This window comes from Manis pentadactyla, chromosome 12 (assembly GCF_030020395.1).
Source record: "Manis pentadactyla isolate mManPen7 chromosome 12, mManPen7.hap1, whole genome shotgun sequence".
Classification (NCBI taxonomy): Eukaryota; Metazoa; Chordata; class Mammalia; order Pholidota; family Manidae; genus Manis; species Manis pentadactyla.
Genome location: NC_080030.1, coordinates 17,691,045 through 17,698,637, shown reverse-complemented (window position 1 = coordinate 17,698,637; position 7,593 = coordinate 17,691,045). Strand labels below are relative to the sequence as shown.

General features: G+C 38.8%; 1 pseudogene; it reads left to right on the top strand.

The window, feature by feature from the left end:
* Nucleotides 1-3,960: 3,960 nt before the first annotated feature.
* Nucleotides 3,961-6,485, top strand: LOC130679750 (rab11 family-interacting protein 2-like; annotated as a pseudogene).
* The last annotated feature ends 1,108 nt before the right edge of the window (nucleotides 6,486-7,593 follow it).

Here is a 7,593-nt window from a genome sequence, read left to right as displayed (position 1 = left end):
TGTCTCTTCAAAGATAAACATTTAGAGACCATGTGGTGGGTCTGGATCCCTACCCTTTGTCTCTCAACTGCCTTAAATCCCCTAGACCACGCACCACCCTGGGCTCTCCTTTCTCTCCTGGCTCACGCCAGGAGCTCTGTCTGTCCTCTCACTGTATCTCTCAATAAGTCTCCCTGGCTCTCCTACCTTGACTGTTTGCTAAGTTTGTTCTTCAACTCCGCAAACAAGAACCCCAGCATCAGAACAAGTGAACTGGGTTAAAGTGAAATTGCTTTGCACAACATTTTTAGGTTATTTATTCTGGAGTTTTCACTGGTGCTGGGATTCTAAATGGAGGGGGGCGTAAATGTACCTGCTCAAGAGTACCTAGGAGACTCAGCTGGTGCAGATTGTTTGACAACAAAGTACTCAGAATCCTCCGGCATTTACCCCTGTCTGCCCCAAAGTGACCCAAGGGCAGGTGGATTCTATTATGGAGCCGGATCCAGGTGGTAACACAAAGGAGAGGTGAAATTCCAAGCAGTTGCAGTAGTAGGGGAAAGGAAGCTCTTTTGGGCATTATCTATTCTTTGTATGCTTGTCTTTAGCTTTCATTGCATTCATTTCTTCAACACCATCTTGTATATACTATGCATCACCCTGGTTTCTTGGCCTACAGTTTTCTGCTTGTCCTTGAACACTTCATAATCTTACCCAGCAGGTGTCCCACATCATCCATAAACTTTTCTACAGTTAAGGCAGTCAGTTTTTATCTCTTTTCTGAGCTTGGGTAGTTTAAGAGTGTGCATCAAGCAATTTAGCTATTGGGGCTCTGACACTGTTCTCTAAGAGTTTTGTATGTCAGTGTCATGTCCCAGCGTGCTATGCAGCCTTTTGAGGGCAAGGACCCTTACCAGCCTCCTTTTGTGCCTATCATCGTCTTTAACAACAAAACTGATCGACTTTTATGCTGTCTTTTGTATATGACATTTGTTCTGCCTGAAGATGTCCTCACTCTACTCCACTTTGCAAACACCAATTTCAAAATTTAGTTCAAGTATTAGAAAGGTTCAACTTTATCTTCCTCTGTCATCTGTCATCCCACAGTGTCTTCAATTTCTTTATGGGTTTGGTTCTCCTGTTGGACCAGGAACTTTGAATTGGGAACTTTTTGTGTTCCTAGTGTTTGTAATTCCTGGAACATTCGGAGTGTACAGTTAATGCTGGGAATTCACCGTGTGTGTTGGGAATGCGTGATATACATGTGGATTGTTATTTCTAAGCTTTGTACTCATAATTTCCTTGTGCTATTTCATAGTTACTCTGCACTGACTTTTTGTTTTATGCCTCATTTAATTGTGTATCCCCAGGGAGTACTGAGTACATCTGTTAATTTGAATAAATTATTAAGCTTTCTCGTGGTTCATTTAGTTTTTAGTTATTACAGAGGAATGCTTTGCAAATATTTGGGTGCTTATGGTTTACATAAAACTCAAAAAGTGCTATGATGAAGGGAGGAGGAGGTCAGGCTGGCCTAGTCTTTTGATCAGTTGAGACTCTAAAGAAATGTATATTTCTTTGTAAATTATGTTCTGATTCACCTTTCAAGCAAACTAATCCCTTCCCCCCCATGGTAAATGCTTGATGCAATGGCTTATTTTCTTGAAATTTGATACCTACATAATGCCTTAAACTTTGTTTTTATTCTGACCATTTTAATTTAGACCTTAGTGCCCTTGAGTGGCATTGCTCAGTTAACTGTTTATGACAGAAAAATGGGTTGCTTAAAAAATGCTCTGATATCAGAGAAAGTAATACTAACTTGTGTTAGTATCTATGGCTCATACCCATGAAGAGGAAAGGACTTTCTATGTAGGTTAATAGATGAGCCAAGTCTCAAAACATAATGTGGTTTATGTGGGATTGATTAAAAAACTGTTTTGCCTAATTTGGGGAAATGCGGAGGTATCTTTTGTTCATGCAATAATAATTATTGACTACCTGCTATATACTGGCCATGGGCTAAAGGTCACTAGGGATAGTGTTGGGGAGATAGACATAGTTCTTGTCCTTAGTATATGGAGGAGGACAGGTGAGAATAGCTGCATAATGTATGCAGTGTGTGCGGTGGGCGATAGGAAGTTCAGGGTGCCATGGATCTACATAACCTTACATACTGGTGGTGGAGGTGGGGTTGGACTTTTCAGAGTTTATTATGGAATAGTTTTGTTGCAAAAGGAAATAGTGATAATCATGGAAAGCTGTAAAAAAATTTGACATGGCATAATATAAAGAATTCTAGTAGGGTGCTTTATCTCATAGTTTTTGTGAGAATTAAAGAAGACAGTACATCAAAAAAGTACCAAAAGAATATCTTCATCCATAAGTTCTTTTATTTGATTAAATTAAAATTTCAAACTCCTATTTTCACCAGATAACACTAAAGCATTCTTAAACATCTGTAACAATCAACTTAAGGTTTCTGCATAATATAAGTAACTTAAAACACTGCATTACCTAGTTACTTAACCTTTAATGAACTGTTGGGGAGTGGTTGTGTGCAGTACAAAAAATAGTGAATTAGGTTTTGTATATTGTTCTAACTGTAGAGAGTGTGTACTAGTAAATAAATGAGCAAAGAGATTGTATGTTTAAATATAATACCTGTTTGGATCTAAGTTGGTAGGGCCTTCAGGTATCTGGTAGAAGCAGAGGATGAGGAAGATGTTACCAATAATTTGAATAGAAGGGCACTGGATGTGACCCTGGAGGGAGAATTGAGATAGGATTGCAGCTCACTTTACATTCTCTTGCTTGGATTTTGTGCACTAGTTTAACTGTTTTCAAGATAGTGAATGTAGATTGAATAGCACTTTTTGGTTTGGATAGTGACTTTTGAGTTAATTATTTAGCAAAATGTTCATGTACTTTTTTAGATATATTAAATAATGATATGTGTTTGTGTGTATTAAATCATATATATAGGTTGCTTATATGTAAAGCTTTGTTTCAGTAAGAATATGAAGAAACGGGTAACCATGGATGACTGGGGGATAATGTGGGAGAGGACTCTTTGACAATCTACCTTTTTGTAGACTTTTTTGCTTTATATTTTTATTTTGCCATAATTACAGATACACAAGAAGTGGCAAAACTAATGGAGAATCCTTATATACCTTTTACCCACCTTCCCACAATGCTAACATCTCAAATAACTACAGTTCTTTATGGACTTCTGAATTTTGTACTGTCTGCTTCTATATTTTAAGTAATGTCTTAAGAGCCTTAAAGATTATTAGTAGTAAATATTATTTTGATATTGTTGGATGACAAGTGACTTGGCCTCTATACATATGCTTTTCAATTCAGTAAACTTGGAATTCCAATTATTAGTATATTTTTGAATAGGTATTTCAAATTAAATATCTGGTTAAAAAAATCTTTAGACCTTGGATTGTAGAACCAGAGATGATTGGCCTTAAGTAAAGTTGTTGACATGTTCTGATTTTAAATTTTGGGGAAATTTTAAATTACATTATAAATTTAAATTTATTTGGAATTGGAAGCAGGAATTTGTGATGTAATAAGAGTCCCAAATAAGTTTTGATATAACGTTGCCTTACAATGTTATTGGCTATGGCCTTTGGTTAGCCTTACATAGGCTTGTCTCATATATTGCAATAACTAAGTCTCTCTTGTAGGGAATCTAAGATGGACCCTATATTAAACCGGCTTCTGTATTTCTTTAAATAGAAGTTAATTGACTTAATCACAATAGTAAATAAATAGTACAACATTAAACTTTGGGATCTTTTATTTTTAAAAGTCGTGATTTCAAAGCACCAATGTTAGAGTTTAAAATTCTTACTAACTTTTCTTTCTTACAGGAGCTTTGAACTGTTTACTGTTTGTTCACCAGTTAGCAGAAGAGTGGAGGACAGATGCTTATGAGAGTAAGTGTTGGAGTCATCAAAAAGAAGCATGAACAGGCTGCAGCAAAGGTAAAATCCTACTTTTTCTTGAGCAAGAATTAACTTAAAAAGTATCACCTGGATCACCAGCTCTGCCTGATTTAGATTCCTTGCTCAGCTTTGTTAACTGGGTTGATGTTTTTGTTTTCATGCTAGTGGATTTTAATTATGGAGTTAGATTTTTTTTATATGTATATTATAGATTACTGATAGACATGTCCACTGATTTATCACCATTTAGGGGCAAATGAATGTTTGCTGTCTGATATGTAGTAGGCTGTAATGTACAGCAAAAGGTTTATCACCTTGAAATTTATCAAAACTTTATTCTTGATCATTACAGTTTTCCTAATCACCTAAGTACTTGTTTTTCTAACTTTGTGTTTGAGATTTGAGAGACTTATAAATCAAATCTCTTAATAAGCAGAGGAGATGGCTTCTCACTGGTATTTCTTTATGATGTAAGAATTTTTTCCAAATACATTCCCCAAATTATTTCCACTTGATGTTAATAGATGTCCCATCACGAAATGCTTTGGGGGTCTGATTAGATACCATACTATGCTTCCTTGAATAGTCTCAATGTATTATATATAAAGAGCTTGTTTCTGTAAGAATATGGAAGAAATTGGCAACCATGATTTACTTGGGGATGATATGGGAGAGACATTTGATCAGTCTATCTCTTTGTAGAGTTTTATTATTTTTTCATTTTGAAATAATTATAGGCATGCAGGAGGTGCAAAAATACAGTTCCCGTGCACCTTTATCAGCTTCCCACAATGCTAGTATCTGTTGTTCTGTAAGTATAATTATGTAAAGTTATGAAAGGTTATGAGAAGTATAGCAGTAAAGAAACTTGTTGAACTTCGTTTAATTTAGCATTTGAAAGCTTTGAGTATGTAAAGCACCTATCATTCATTATGTAGAGCAGAGAAGTAGTAACCTAGGGTACAGACCTATTTTTATTTTTGGTGGCCTTTGTGGAAGCCTAGAAATGTGCGTGACCTGGCATTTTTTTAGGGGTTACAAATTTGTCTTGCACTAGTAAGCATCCTAAGAAATTTCTAAGTCAATTTAAGTATTTTTCTGCAGGTAATGCAACCGCTTAAGAGCTTGAAGTGTGTATGTGTATATTTTAAATTTAGGGTTTGTTCGGTTTTATTAATAAATTATAGGTGCAGCCCGCGGACCGCCCCGCGTCCCTCTCCCCCGGGCCCTCCGCTCCTGGGGACCTGCCCTAGGAGGCGAGCGGGGGGGTAGGGTCGGGTCCAGGGGCTGCCAATTTGGGCAAGCGAGCTCCGGTCTGCAGGGCGGGCCACCTCCGCAGCCCTCCGCCCGGCCCCGGAGGCCAGGCTTCACCTGCCCGCAGGCCCGGGAGCCGCTGCCCTCGCCGACGGGCCCATCCCCGGGCCTGCGGAGCGTGGAGGTGCGGACGCCGGGCGCGGGGGTCTGCCAAGAAAGCCTTTCCTTGTGGGTCCTCAGCGACTCTCTTCCGCACATTCAATGTCTCAAGTATCCGAGTCTGGCACCGTTGGTCAATCACATCTTCTTGGACGCCAGATCGATTCCTTTGGAGCAGTTCCTGAAAGTGGAAGTCTCAGATCTCCACACAAGAACATTAAGCTTTGATACTTCTAAAATGAACCGACCTGACAGCAGTGTGGATGAAGGTGAATCGTCTTTCGGGAGACGAAATGACCCATTTACAAATGTGACTGCTTCATTACCCCCAAAATTTGCAACACTGCCAAGGAAGAAAAATCCATTTGAAGAAAGCAGTGAATCATGGGAGAGCAGCATGAATTTATTAACAGAATCAGTTGAAGTAAGGACAGAAAATAAGAGAGAGAAAAGGGAGAAAGCCCCTTTGAAAGTTTGACTGGGAAAAAAAGATAGCAGAAGATCTGTAAACTTAACAATGGGGGATCTGATAGCCCTTGTGACTTGAAATCACCCAAAGCATTTAGTGAAAATCAGCAGGACTATTTTGGTGATGAGTGAACTAATCCGTTTACAGCAAAATTCAGGGCTGCAAATATAATGCCACCTTCAAGTTTTCATATGAATCTGACAAGTCATGAAGACCTCAGGAAAATCCCGGACAGCAACCCTTTTGATGCCACTGCAGGGTACAGTAGTCTGACCTATGAGGAGGCACTACAGGAACTAGTGAAGCACAAAGAGCTTCTTAGGAGGGAGGACACCCACATCCGGGAACTCGAGGACATAGACAACCTCCTCCTAAGGAGGAACTGAAGTCTGTAAAAACAAGATTTTGAGCCTACTTATCTTCAGAGCTTCCAGGTGCTTCATATTTCGAGGTACACTCTGACAGTCCAGCTTGGGTCAGGCCCATTCTGGTCCATCAACCGGGGGACAGGCAGATAACCATGGTACAAAATGACCAGCGAGGAGTATCTCTTACCTTACTCTGCAGAAAGATGAGGTTCACCTTAGTAACTTCTCCAGGGTCACATAACTTTTAAGGGAAGGTAGGAGCTGAGATTTGGAATGTAGGTCTATTGGACTGCAAAGCTCATGCACCATCAATGATGCGCATCCTTGGAGATACTGTTTAACAAACCTAGGTCTACACGTAACTGATCTTAAGCATCTGAAAAGGAGTTACACTTATGTCTGTAAATGTTAGAACTAGGGCTATTCAGAGTGATAGACTTTTCCTCGGTTAAGGAAGGAGGAAAAATAACACTACAAAACTTGTCCAAACAGAACAGTTCTCAAATTCTTTTGCTGTTTTAAGCACTATTATATGGTCAAATGAACCATATGGGATGGATGATTATAAAGCTTGAAGTTTAATTCAAAGTGGCATCTTTTGTCCCAGTCATACAAATATGAAAAAAAGAAAGTTAAGAATTAAGTTAGATTTTTAGCTAAGTAGTTGATAATTTTTCAAGAAGAAATATATCATTAAGCACTTATTTTTTTATTAAGGTATTATTGATATACACTTTTATGAATGTTTCACACGAAAAACAATGTGGTTACTACATTCACCCGTATTATCAAGGGTTCCTCCCCCCATACCCCATTGCAGTCACTGTCCATCAGTGTAGTAAGATGCCACAGATACACTATTTGCCTTCTCTGTGCTACACTATCTTGCCCGTGACCCCTCACACTATGTGTACTAAACATAATACCCCACAATCCCCTTCTCCCTCCCTCCCCACCCCTCCCCTTTGGTAACCGCTAGTCCCTTCTTAGAGGCTGTGAGTCTGCTGCTGTTTTGTTCTTTCAGTTTTGCTTCATTGTTATACTCCACAAATGAGGGAAATCATTTGGCACTTGTCTTTCTCTGCCTGGCTTATTTCACTGAGCATAATATCCTCCAGCTCCATCCATGTTGTTGCAAATGCTAGGATTTGTTTCTTTCTTATGGCTGAATAGTATTCCATCGTGTATGTACCACATCTTTATCCATTCATCTACTGATGGACACTTGCGTTGCTTCCATATCTTGGCTATTGTAAATAGTGCTGCTATAAATATAGGGGTGCATATTAAGCAGACACTTATTTTAAGTGTTGAAAACCACAAGTCAAATCCCACTATAATGTGTTTCAAAGGCAAGATTCACATTTACTCGTGGTTAAACTGTATTTGATATTTGCTGAAA